This window comes from Sus scrofa, chromosome 5, assembly GCF_000003025.6.
Source record: "Sus scrofa isolate TJ Tabasco breed Duroc chromosome 5, Sscrofa11.1, whole genome shotgun sequence".
NCBI lineage: Eukaryota > Metazoa > Chordata > Mammalia > Artiodactyla > Suidae > Sus > Sus scrofa.
In genome coordinates, this window is record NC_010447.5 from 96,785,296 (window position 1) to 96,799,528 (window position 14,233).

Below are 14,233 nucleotides of genomic sequence, written 5' to 3' on the forward strand. Positions count from 1 at the left end.
GCGTCCAGGCCTAGGTTAGACAGACAGCTCCATTTCCGACAAATGCCAGCAGGGACGAGGCCACGACACCCAGAAACATTGTCGCCGCGGCAGTGGATTGGCATTTCGGAGGAGCTTGGTGAGATCGCAAAGCAGTTAACCCTCCACTCTCCGCGCCCTCCACGGCCGCCCGCCCGCCCGCACCCGGTCCCCACCCCGCCCCCACGCCGGCCACTCACTACCAGAAAGATTTAGAGCGGTCTTACTCACTGGAGAGGAAGTGTTGCTAAAAGGCTTTTATTTCATCCGTAAATCGTGTCTGTGGAAGATCCACATTATGCCGAAGCCCAAGAAGCTAGACACGTTGGCAGCTATTAACCGGGGTGGCTGCCGTAGAGGGGCCGCGTCCGCTTTCAACCCAGGGTAGCTCGGCGTCCGGGCGCTCTCGGCGCCCAGGCACCCGGGGCCTTTGCTTTCTCTCTGGAATGCGGCGGCGTGTGGATGTGGTGGCAATGGGAGAGGGACGCCAAGCAAGAGGCACTGAAACCTTTATACCCATGCCAACCTTATTTCCCCCTCCCTCTCCCCCCCGCCTTGGTCCACGATTTTACCATTAGACCCAGATTTTAAGAGAAGTACCTTCTAAGGTCCCTTAGTATAGACCAAAGGGAGGCTCGTTCCACAAAGGGGTTTATGCACGAGAGAGGCCTTCAGCATGTTTTTTTTGTTGTTGTTGTTTTTGTTTTAATTATTTTACTTTTAAAGGGTTACGGTTGGCGTTTGAAAACCTCTTGCGGTAAGAGGGGCGCGCGCACAGAGCTGGGCGCACGGGGGACGCAGCGTCCCCGGGCTTGGGCTGGGCCAGGGCCTCGCTTCCAGTGGGAGGGGATGGTCACCGGGCGGGAAGCGGGCCGCTCCATGAGGGCAGGACAGTGCTGCGGGGTTGGATGCCCCGTGGGTGGCTTCGGGACTGCCTTTCGCGTCGGAGAGGTCCGCGGCGTCCGAGGGAGAACGCGTTCAGGGCCTTGGGCAAGAAAAGGCCGCCGTTTGCAACAGGCCTCTTCAACTAGCAAATGTGGTAAAACTCCCACAAGCTGGGGGCTAAGACGTGCGCCCTCCAAGCGAGGCCTCCGCCCGACAGCCTTTCTCGCACCGGCCGTTGCAGCGCGCGTCGCGTCTCCCCAGGCCAGCCGGGAAGCCCCGACAACGAGGCCAAGCCCAACTCCGGCGCGTCTCCGGAGGGACTCGGGAATTTCCACTTTCTGCGAGTCCAGGTCTTGGCTGACCCGGGACTCCCTGGGAGACCCTCTCGAGGCCAGGGTAGGCGGCATCTGGGGAAGGAACAATCCAGGAGCGCTGCGCACATCAGAGCTGCACCTTGGCACTCACTACCCTCGAAGCAGGACAGGCACTACCCCCAGATCCAGCTGAGCGGGGCCGGTGCCGTGGCCTCGGTTCTCCCGAGGCGCTGCCCCTGGGGCGGGGAGGGGGGAGCGAGCTCGGTTCACGTGGCGCCGCGCTTGGCGGGGCCTTCAGCGCGCACTCAGGCTCTCGCGAGTTGACACTGTTCCTGAATTATATAACGTTTGCGTATGGCTGCTGTCGCTCCCGAGCCAAGCCGCCGGCACCAAACACTGATGGTTAAATCTCATGGGCACGCGGGCCAAGAAACGTTTTCAGGGACTGCGCTCTGGGAGAAAGCAGGACTGCGTCAAGGCGCGCGACCTACACGCTGGGCATCCTTGGGTGGGGGGATGGGGGTGGGGGGGGGTTGGGGGGGGAGGTTGGGGGCGGGGGGGCAAGGAAAAGCCGGCGAGAGGGTGCGCTGGGATATCCTGTTCAGGCTTCAGGCGGAGGAGCAAGCTGTGCGCTTCCGGAGCACTTTCTAGCTGTTCCTGGGCCGCCACGACCGGAACGTCGGAGGTTGAGTTATCCACTATGTGGGTTGATGATTTTTTGTATTCTTTTCTAACCCTTTCTGTACTTTACCTTCAGATATTCTGAAAGCCTGGCTTTCTCTAACAGACACCGGGGGCGGGCGGGCGGGCCATGGGGGGGCGGATAAGCGAAATGGTCAATAGGTTTTTCAAAAATTCCCAGCAGCAAGAAAAACGCCTTGCTGACTTGAGGAAATATACAAACAACTCCTAGCTATAAACGTAGTTGTGTCGTAGAGCTCTGTCAGCTTGTTTATAAATATGCGTCTTAAGAGCCCTAAATTCCCTAAAAAACATTCGATGTATTTTAAATGAAAGACAGATGAAGCAAGCTCTAGCGTACTTGTAAACCAACAAAGGTCCAGCTCGCAGAAGCAACTGCAGGAAAGCCAAGGTCGACGGCTGCCTAGAAAACCCTTTTCCACCTCACACCTTAACCCCACTTTTGATAGGAGTGGTTGGAGGGACGGGCGCAAGGTGTCACCAACCCCACTTGATATCCCCGGAGCCTCTTGGAAACGCAGATCTGTCACACAGAACCCTGTCTGTCTGGGGACATGTAACCACATATGCCCATAACAGAGGGAACAGCTAATGGCGAACTCCCATAACGAATGCTTAATCTGCAGTTTTTGGCAAGAAGCTCGGTCTCTGGTTGCCAAGAGCCGCATTAAATGGATTCTGAGAGGTTGAGATGGAGTTTATAGTAGTGACACAGTTCTAGCCACTGGCGCATTAATACTAAACTTCAAATAATACTAATTAAAACAATAGTTAAATTCTGGAAATCTCAAGAAGGGAGAAGAAATTGGAGGCTGATAGGATCGGAGGCTGTCTCACCCTCCCTGAGATCTGCCTGATGCTTTGAGGATAACCTTTTTGGAGACTGGCCACAATACTTTGATAAATACTTTCAGCTACTCGACCACGAGCGCCCACATGGGTCTTTCCTCTAAAGCAGGCTTTAAAAACCTGCTTCTAATCCACATTCCTTATCACAGCCCTCCCCGATTCCAACCAGTCGGCAAGTCTAGAGCCCCAGGGGCCAGTGGCCTGAGAAATCAAGGCTGGCAAGAGAAACCTAGTTTATTAAATCAGATTCTAATTGGGACTTTATCTCAGCACCGTCAGCTCATCACCCCCAGGCTACTCTTCCCTTCTTTGCTCCACCTTTAAGAGCCCTGGTCATCAGTTTCCAAACCTGGGATCTGACTCTAAATCCAGAATTCATGTTAGTCAGGAAATCTATTTAGCAAAAAGCACTTGCAGGAGGTGGTGGGAGTGGTAACGGACAGAGTTGGAGGGCCATCAATTTCTTTTAAATCCTAATAGAATTTAGGACATCTTCAGATGCCAGGACTTTCAGATTCCTGGGTGTAGCTACTGAGGCTTCTTCACATCTCCTTCACGGCACTGAAGCACAGTGAGTCAGGAAGGACTGTGCAGAGTCCAGAAAGCAAAAGGGCTAGGGTTAACAGGACCTACTGCAGGTTCAAGTCTCTTTGGAACACTCTTCTCATTCCTCTGACGCTTTCAGTGGAAAGGCTGTCTTGTGAAGTGACTCCCATATTGTTTTGAAGTTACACGTAACATTCCTGCAACCAGTTTGTGGTTGTTGCTGTTGTTGTTAGGTGCCAACTCCCCAAACACCCAGATTTGGGGTGTTTTTAAAATCCTCTTTATTAAATCAATCCCCTTAGAGTCTAGAATTAAAGTAACTGCATAAATTAAAACTAGTTGAAAAGTCCACTGGAATGACTATTTGATCCCCCCCCCACACACACATGCACAAAGGTAAATTCAGATAAATCAAATTCAGATAAAGGATTGGCTGTTAGTTTGACTTACTTTACATAAAAAAAAAATTCTCACGGTCTAAAGGTCTAAAAGCTGCTTTTGATGCCTCCCTCCCCCAGGAGGATATATTTTGGGAAATGAAAAATATTTTGAGTACATACATCAAAGCCGCAGTCGAAGCAGTGTGTCGACCACTCTGATTCCTTTCTTTCTCAACTTATTGAAAGAAATGCCACACTTACACAGTACTAGCGGCACTGTCAAGATAGGATTGCCAGAGTTTTCATATGAGCAGTTCTTTTCTCAGTAAGAGGTTGAGACATACTAGTAAGAAAAGCTAGGAAAAATGCGTGCTGAATTAGAGGAGCTATGACAAATGTAAAAAAGCTAGGGTCTGGAGAGGGGAGGGGTGGGGAGGCTGGGGGGAGAGCAAACGATCACGAAAAAGCACTAAAATAATTGAATGTCATGTATGATGGCAAAAAGCCAGGTGGCCTCATGTTTTGTGTGTGCTCGCTGCTGTTTTCCTTCCCTGGCTTCATCTTCAGCCTTCCCACAGCTCTACAGACATAACAGATACAGAAATATATTTCGCATTGAAGCAGCTCAAGAGGTTTCCTTCAAGATAAAATATGCGCGCGCGCACACACAGATACACACACACACACACACACACACACACACACACACACACACATTGAAGCTTTTCTTTAAAAAGTATGTCCCAGCCCAGCAGCATCTACTCTGGAAAACACACCTCCAGACTAATATATAACATCATTTTTGTGAAGATCCTGTATTTTACCTTAAAAAACAATAACTTGAATTTTAATCAGTCCTGTCAGTCTTTCGAGTATGCTGTTAAGGAAACTTTCAAGTATAATAGATTAGATCTGCCTGTGATTTCAATCATTCTCAGTGTTTTGAGATTTTTAGAAATTCACATGCTTATTCAAAGACTTCAATTGTTTTTGAATTTCAACTTGATTCAGTAACAATTTCTTACCAACCTGCCCATTTCTTAAAGAGAAAAATAGATTTAATTTCTGCTCTCCTAAAGTAACCATTTAAATGTGAAAATCTAAGAACTGTTTTCTCCATTTGCAAATATTTTGACTTACCTAACATGCTGTTGTTTATTTACTATAGAAATGTATTTTGTTACAAATATTAAAAAATCGTAATTCAACCGCGATAATCAAATTACCTTCATTTCTCTTTATGGCTGTCGCCATTGCCTCAGAAAGTTCTGAGTATAATAAAATAAAAACACCCTTAAAGTTAGATCTCGGCTATGACATAAACTTTCAGATTGTGCACATTAAGCTAAGTTGTATTAAATCCCTGAGCCCAGATTTCATTAGCAAATTATTGATCGTTTATCTGGAACACATCTTCCAGTGTTTTTTATATGAATTGTTTAAACTTCTTACCCAGTGTTTCATACATTTCTTTCCTGCTGATTAGATTTGTCTTAAAGACAGAATTTATTTTCAAAACGTATGCTGTGCAAATACTTTCAGCCATTGAGCTGTGGAGTTGCAGAGAAAGACTGCCTTAGCATCTCTATGTAAGATAGACGCAAAAAGACAGGGCGGGTGTTTCTCCTTTGGACTGGAATTACACAATGTGTGAAGTCCGTGGTCCTTAAACAATCTCGACCAGAGCAGGCCCAGCAGAGGTAGTCAGAGTAGTTCCAACAGGATTCCCCTCCCGCTAGACCCTAGACCCCCACCCACTGCGCCCCTCCCTCGCCCAAGAAAACGGGGGCTTGGGTGCCGAGGCGGCGCGCTTAGAACGCACCTCGTCGTAAGCAGCTGAAAACTATTCTGATCTGGTTTCGGCGCTTTGCCGTAGTGCTTTATACATTCAACAGAGGGAAGAAAAACCCAAACGCGTTTCCTGCATTACTCAGGGCGGGGGAAAGGAAGGGCGAAGGGGGCCAACGCCACCCTTCGAAAAATCAATAAAGAACTTTAGAGGAAGGTCAAGATGCACATTCGCTCCTTTCTTTCCAACCTGTCCTGTCCGCCCCCAGCAACATGAATTCCTGCTGTGAATTTTGGTAAGTGAGTTGTAACCCGCTAAGTGCCTTTCGCAGAGCTGCGGGACAAAACCCTCCGCGGCGGGCAGGAGGAGAGGCGAGCGGGTGGGACGCCTCTCGTGGGTGTGCAGGCTGGTCCCGGGGCTGCGCGAACCCGCAGCTCAGAGCCTGCGACCCTGCCCGCCGCCGCCGCGGTCGACCTCACGCGGGAGCTCCGCAGTCGGAAACCTGAGAAAAGGCTGTGAGTCGAGCAAACTTCCGGAGGCCAGTCGGAGCGCCCCCTTGCACGGGTGGGTCGTCACCTGGTGCGCACCTGGGGGGCAGGACCACCTTCCCGGGTCCAGGCCTGGGGGAACCTCGGGGGACCGCCCTGGAGGGTCTCTGGGGTGAGGGCCGAGTCTCCCAAGGCCGCCAGACTTGACCTCAGAGGAGGAGGCGAAGACACCTCGGACCCGGGACGACGCTGTGGTTAAGGGCGCAGATGTGCAAGAGTCTCTATGCTGAGCCGAGAGAATGAAGTTTCGCTTCCCCTGAAAACTTAAAAGAGCCTGGCCGACTACAGAAAGAAGTTAGCGGTTAACCGATTTGCTGCTAATATTTCATCAGGGGTGCTCTCCCTCCTTAAAGGCTAACTCTTGGAAAAACAACATATTTTAAGCTTTCCATCCAAATATTGATATTGGCAAATAGATCATCCAACCGTCCCCTGGTAAGGACAGGGCCTTTTTTGTTTCGCGAGTTGGCCATCAGAATTAATCCATATCACAAATTGCTGCAGATTTAGGGGATAAAGCAGAAGCCTTGTAACTCTCTTTAACAGTTGCGCGTGAGCGTGTAAAGCAGCGCACACTTGCCCCTTCTACCTGTCCTTCGATCGATCCCCGCTCCCTTGGGAGAAAGCCCGGCTTCAGCCTCACTGCAAGGGGGTCCTAGCGGATACATTAGATACATTAGGCAATGGTACGTCTCTTCTTAAGATCTTGTTTTGCAGTAAAATTTTCTTAACCTTTACTGGACTTTTTTTTTTTTTTTAAGTCCTTTTTATTCAACAAAGCTGATGCACTACCCCTAGTGGGGTGGCGCCCGCCGCCCTGGGAGACGTTGGCTAAAAAAGAATCCTTGGGACTTCAGAGGATTACGTCATTCCTCAGCTCCTGACCGCAGATGCCCCGTGAACCTTCGTTACGGTGTCAGAAGAGTCGAACGCTCTCCTCTGTTCAGATTTCTGCTCTCAGAGATGACAAAACATCATGAACGCATAAGGAATAAAGTTCAGCAAGCAATTAAAATATTTACTGCTATTCTACCAAGTTCTTCAGCAAGTATTTTTTCAGGTTCCAAAAAGGGAAAGAAAAAAAGAGTTGGCTTTAAATAGTTAATTTATATTAGTTTCTTTGTGAGAGTTCAACCACTTGTGCAATGCCACATATATCCGTGTATACGAGTTATTATATATATATATATTTATATGCATATACACACATATATAAAATAAACATAGTTCTTAAGGAAGACTTTAATTTTAAAAAAGAACTTATTTGCAGGACATCTCTTTAATGCAGTTACTTATAGGGAATCCACATATTTCCAATAAAATTCATTTCTGATTAAAATAAATGAAATTATTTCTTTTACCCTGTATTTGATTCACACATCCTACTTTTGGGGAGAGGGGGTTGCAGTTGTTCTTTTGCTGCATTAAGAGTTGTTAAATAGCTGAAATAAGCAAAATCTAAGTAACTGATTATTCTGTTTTTACTCTTGCATTCTTTTTCATATTAATACAACTTTGAATTCTGTCTTCGATTTTAAAAAAATATAAAACTTGACAAAATAAATAAAGAATTACTAAGGTAGTTTTTACTTTTCATGAAATTAAGTAGATCTATGGGAAATGTCTTATTTGAGCTACATGAGTGACTTTGGGCATCTTTAGCTGCTGGATCACAGTTGAGGCAAACCATGTAGAATAGAAGGGCTTCTTTAAAGTATCTCATGCACCTTTTTGCTGGATCCTGTAAGTCATTTTTTAAAAAATTTCCTTCAGATAGTATCTATTAAAGGTGGACCTTAATTGTATTCAATGTTTTCACCAAAGACTGAAATATAGTTATTGAACTTACAAAATTTTACAAAGCATACACCTGAGGATGACTGTTAAAGCTAAAATTCAAGAAAAATTGGGAGGCACGTATTTTTGGAGAAGGCAGAATGATGGAACTAAACAAGTGAAGACCAACATAAAGTTGCAAATTAAGGTTGAAAAAAATAAATATAGGAGAAGGGAAACAAAGCTTCCTTACAATAAGGCTCTATAGAATCAAGATCTGAGGATATTTCAAGTCTATAGCATGACTCGGTTGATGAGGTAGCTGCAACAAACTTAGCTTATGTTGTGTTAACCAAAGGAAAGCCATCCAGTCACACATCAAGAAAGATCAGGTCCTCCCTGTAAATTGTATTATGTAGAAATCTAGAGAGCTGAGAATAGCTCTGGAAGCTATTTTTACTGAGAGAAATGAACAATTTTGAGCTTTTCTAGTGTGCAGGAGGTGAATCAAAGAGGATTTGGAGACCACGTCTTGGAAAGAATGGTTAAAGGAATTGGTGACTTTTTAAGCTAAGAAAACACAGAAGCGTAAATTTATTCAATTTAGCCCCAGTGTTGAACTAAGGTGGGTTAGGTTCAATTAGAAAAGTTTTTTAATGTAAACAAAGTTTTGTGGTTTTTTTTCTTTTTGAACAAGGACAGTTCTCTCTGACTAAATTGGGCTGATTGTCAAAGCTGCATGCTACTGGACAAGCGATGTTAGGCAGGGAAATCTGGGATGTCTGAGCCTCTTCCAAACCAAAGCTTCCAAACGATGAATTTCACGCTCACAAGAGCATCTCTGAAGCTCCCTTCACACACAAAAAAAGATATGGTACTACCAATTTCCAAATTAGGATTTATTTTCTCTTAAAAAAAACCCTGATGTATCATATTTGCCTTAATTATGAGCTGAAATGAAAGATTACACTGTGAAAGCCAGTATTTTTACATCCAATGACCTAGTCTGCCTATGTTCTTCTTATCTAGATAAACTCTTTGATTTCCTATTGATTGCATTTGGCTGGCTGGTTACACACAACTTCTATGATCATGTATAAGTAGGCATATTTAAACATCTATGATGCCAAAAGTGAAGTAACGTACAAACTAGATTCACACTTGACAGGGTTTGTTTGGTCCAGTTCTACCACCTGCTGGCTGTGCAATGCTGAGAAGGGTATGTAACTATTCTAAGATTCAAGGTCATCGTCCGTGTAATGGGGCTGGGAGGAGTACCTATCTCAAAGGTAAATGGGAATGAAAATAAAAGGAGTTAATGCAGCCAAAGCCTTTAGGGATAGTGCCTGGCCATATTATGGCCACTACATATTTACCATTATTATGATTTTAAAAATTCAGAATGGTAAAGCATTTAATAAAAATATGGACCTAGTAGAAAAAAAATAATGGTGCTATGAAATGAAAGGTGATTTTAAAAACAGAAAATCCAACTATTTTAAACATGTAATTATGGGTAAGAGACAGAGGAGGCGAAAGGATGGCACAGGGGAAACAAACCTCGGTGAGAATTCTGTGTCCGGAGGTCTGTGCACTAGTTTAAGGCAATGTGCTTGCCCCAAATTACTGTTCAGCGAAGCTGTAAACACAGGTATTACCTCTGACCCATTTCCCAAGATTTTTGTGACTTGGGAATCCCCCCAATCTGTTATTAACCATCAATTTGTGTAACTTAAATAGAGTTACCCATTAAGGTCTCAGCTTCTCTTTCTCTTCTCATAAAGCCATGTATTGGGGGGAAAAGGACTATAGTGGAGGTATTTATTAGAAATACGGGGTTTGGGGGGTTTTTTGTTTGGTTTTTGTTTTGTCTTTTGTCTTCTTATGGCCACACCCGTGGTATATGGAGGTTCCCAGACTGGAGGTCAAATCTGAGCTACTGCTGCTGGCCTACACCACAGCCACAGCAATGCCAGATCCGAGCCACATCTGTGACCCACACTACAGCTCAGGGCAACACCAGATCCTTAATCCACTGAGCGAGGCCAGGGATCAAGACTGCGTCCTCGTAGATGCCAATTGGGCTTCATTAACCACTGAGCCCCTACGGGAGCTCCAGAAACACAATTCTTATCAACCAAACTGTGTGGTCTCTAGGAGGCTGCTGTGGACTAAGTGTTTATGTCCTCCCCAAATTCATTGTATCGACACCTTAATTCCCAATTTGAGGTGTTTGCAGCTGGGGTCTTTGGGAGGTGATTAGGCTTATACTTGGTCCCGAGAGTGGAGGCTTCATGAGGAGACGAATGTTCTTATAATGGGATGAGGAGAACAAGGTCTCTCTCCCTCCCCGTGAGGTTGTGGCAAGCCATCCGTAAACCTGGAAGAGGGCCTTCGCCAAGAACCTGACTCTGAATTCAAGTCTCCAGATGTGTGAGAAATAAAGGGTTGTTTTTTAAGCCATCTAGTCTACGGTGTTGTTAGAGAAGCCCAAGTAGACTAGGATAGAGGTCTTCCAAATCTTTGATCCTGACCCTCCAAGGAAATGATACGAGGAATTCTAGCTTTTTCCAGCTATTGCTAGACTTAGAGGACTTGGCATAGTGCTCCTGAAGCCCTCGTGGAAGCCATTCCCTGGGGAAGAACGGCTCCTTCAGGATGTCACTGATGTGTCAGTATCCTCCCGAGGAAAGCAAAGATCCTCCAAAGTCTATACTTGGAAGCAACATCACTCAGATTTGAGAAACATAAGCATCTGTGAAATCAACTTTTTTTTTTTGTCTTTTTAGGGCAGCACCCGTGGCACATGGAGGTTCCCAGGTTAGGGGTCTAATTGGAGCTGTAGCCACTGGCCTACACCACAGCCACAGCAATGCGGGGTCCGAACCACGTCTGCAACCTACACCACAGCTCATGGCAACGCCGGATCCTCAACCCACTGAGCAAGGCTGGGGATCAAACTGGCAACCTCATGGTTCCTAGTCGGACTGGTTTCCGCTGCACCATGAGAGGACCTCCCTGAAATCAACTCTTAATTGACTCTGAAAGGCTGATGCCTCTGTAGGTCATTAAGTTTTCTCCCACTTAACACACATGCGCGCGCACGCGCGCGCGTGCGCACACACACACACACACACACACACACACCAGTGCACCCATTAATCAGAGACTTTGAGATAAGCATCTTTACTGTATCATTTCATATTTGAATCAAATTAATATTTTGCCTAATCATGTCTATTTTTATTTCAAAATTACCCAGTAGTTTAAGCAATAACATTGTCTTAAAGTAGTAACACCTTACCATTTTTGAAAACCATTATTACATGGCAGTTTTCCACCTAGAGACCACACATAAGATCTAAAATACATAAGCTGGACAGGTCTCAGGATACTTTATTTAATCCTACTTCCCAATCGCATTTCCCACTAATTCCCTGTCTCTCTCACCAGGCTGTCTCAGTTCTGTCCAATAATTCAGTCTCTGAGTTGCTCACTCTCCGTTCCCTGGACATGTTGCTGCTCTCTGCCTCCAGGTATTTATTCAGACAGTATCTGTTGCCTAAAATGCTCTCCTCAATATCTATTCATTCTTCAAGATCAATTAAATAAGTAGAATATGAAAACACTCTTTCCCTGTCCATTCTTATTTGAAACGAACCTTCTCAGGCCCCAAACATTTTTTTATTCCCTTTAGTATACTAAAATAAAAATTCTTTATAGAGATGTTTATTGGATCTAGATTAATACTTACATTTTACGAGTTATATTTTTGAAGATAAGAAACAAGTTTTGTTCTCAATAGAAAAAAGTTGAATAAAGATTAAGAAAGAAATCCAACAAGGGCTGGAGATCTTTGTTCTAAAGAGACAACGAGCCAGTATTTTCCTTAGAAGGGAAGGCACGGGTAGTGGAGAATTGGGAGACGGAGAATGTGAGCCAGTGTAGACAATTACCGGCATCCCCTCTGGGACGTGGTGGTGGAACTATTTTATGGATCTATTTTGGAGTATAGAGTTTTGCCTACAGAGTTGTGGTGCTGACATTGCAGCTAGTTTTCTGAAGTATATTTTTTACTCATCATATTAAAAAATAAGTTAACAAGCTATCAGAAATGTATGCCTTTTACATTTCCAAGGTATTCTGCACAATTTCTATGGAGGAGGCTTAATACGTATGCATTTGAAGCACTGAATTCTACTTTTATCTCAATGTAAATGTTGAGAAGTCAGTTTTCAAGATTGCTTAAAGATGTTTTTCATCATTTCATGGAACTACTTCCTAAATAAAATATGCAGAATTGATCCAATGTTTGGTTTAACTTTGGGAGATTGATCTGGAAAGATTATCTGTCAAGTTAGTCGCCATTTATCAAGTGCTGGTGATACCCAAGGGGCTGAGCCAGGGGCTTCTCATCTACTTCGTCAGATTTGATCTCATAGTATTTTATGGGTTATAATCTTAATTTACTGGTAAACAAACAGGCTCATGGACTTTGCTGCTTGTTCAAGGTGACACAGTAGAATTAGGATTAGAACACAGTACAGTTAGATGACGAAAAAATATGTTCTTTTCCCTTTCTTCCATATGTCTCATATCAAAATGTGTACTGAGAAGAACAAAATTGTGTTGAATTCCTGCTTAGTTCTATGTATTAAATTGACTTACTCTAAGCATTGGTTTCATTTTGAAGTTAACAGAAAGTCCATACTTTTACCAAATTGGAAAGATCCACCCAACTATGTCTTCTTATAAGACACTGTACCAATCAGCCTCTCCTGGGAGAGAATCTGGAATAACTGTGGGAGGAAACCTCATATCCACATTAAAAAGCAACACAATAAAGACAGCACTTATTTGACTTGGGATGTTTAAGTTACATATTATTCATTGTTATACAAGTATAGATATCCAATCAGAAATCCTCTTATTTTTAGACCTTTTTATTTTTCTGTAAGGCAGGTAATTTTAGAGGCTAGTAGAGATGAAGTGTTCTCCTGTATGATAATGTTCTTATAATTCCATTGGATTAAAAAAATGTATTGGATATCTTGGGTTGAATAAAATACATTAATTTTACCAATTTCTTTTTATATTTGTAACGCGGCTACTAGAAAGATTAAAATTACGTATGTGTCTCCCATATATATTTGTATTGTATAATGCTGATCTAGACCAATGCTATGAAAATTATAAAATGAGTTCAAAAATTCCTAGTATAGCCTTTCCAGGAGAAAATAACTTTTCAGAAATTCCAATGATATATTTATTTTAAAAAAGTTTTACACTTACCTAGTTACCAGCAGTCGATTCATTCAGGCCTCCATAAGGGAAGTGTGGACTGCAAGTGATTTCTTGCCTTTGCTTTTATGATTTAAAAGTAGTCAAAACAAGACCTCCTAAAATGCAGAGATGCTACACAGGTTACACTGGATCACAGTAAACATAAAACTATTGTAATGCTAATTCATTGGTTCACTTCTCTCTAAAGCTTCATAGAAAGGGTCTGCCCTTCTAGGACCCTGGTCACTTACTGTCCAAAAGCGCAGATGACACGCACCAGGGAAGCCCTCACTCTAACCTCCCAAGGCTAAAGCAGACGTGACCAACTGTGGCACTCCTTGCTGCCTCTTACCTCCTTCCTCACTCAGTTCGAAAGCGTTCGCACGACTCCTTCCTACTGGTGGCCATTCCAGATCCACTAGAGAAGGCTCTGCCCTTAAGTGCTGGCAGGGATACAAGTTACAAGTGAAAAATCACATGGTAGCTTTGACTTCGATTTTTGACTTCAGTAAAATTTGGGATCCTAGAGACAGTACATGAACTGCATGATATTTGGAGGGAAGAAAGCATGGTGGTCAAGTTGTGTTATATAGAAATATGTTATAAACACACTATATTTGGTATTTACTAATACATCATATTCATGTATACAACTGTTATTGGCCTTTATGGTTTAGGTCTTAGATTACAACTGGATTTATAATACAATAAAACACCAAATATAACATGGCTCCGACTAAGAGATCCCATCTATGTCACAGTTTGGAGCACGCCAATTGGGAGTTCCCGTCATGGCGCAGGGGAAACGAATCCGACTAGGAATCATGAGGTTGCGGGTTCGATTCCTGGCCTTGCTCAGTGGGTTAAGGATCCAGCTTTGCCGTGAGCTGTGGTGTAGGTCACAGACGTGGTTTGGATCTGGTGTTGCCGTGGCTCTGGTGCAGGCCGGCAGCAACAGCTCCAATTGGACCCCTAGCCTGGGAACCTCCATATGCCGTGGGTGTGGCCCTATAAAGACAAAAGACCAAAAAAAAAAAAGCATGCCATTTGAAGTATTAATAGCTATATATATGTAAAGCCTGATAGAACATGGACTACAAAGTGTGTGCGAATTCTGTTTCTTACCACCAGTAACATACAACT

The 14,233-nt window shown here is 44.2% G+C and overlaps 1 long non-coding RNA gene across 1 annotated transcript in view; it reads left to right on the forward strand.

Moving 5' to 3' along the window:
• LOC110260807 overlaps positions 4-14,233 on the forward strand; it is a 36,617-nt gene continuing 22,387 nt past the window's right edge. Inside the window, exons 1-2 of the long non-coding RNA XR_002344282.1 lie at positions 4-118; positions 11,261-11,343. This is a non-coding gene — a long non-coding RNA (uncharacterized LOC110260807). The remainder of the gene's footprint in view (positions 119-11,260; positions 11,344-14,233) is intronic.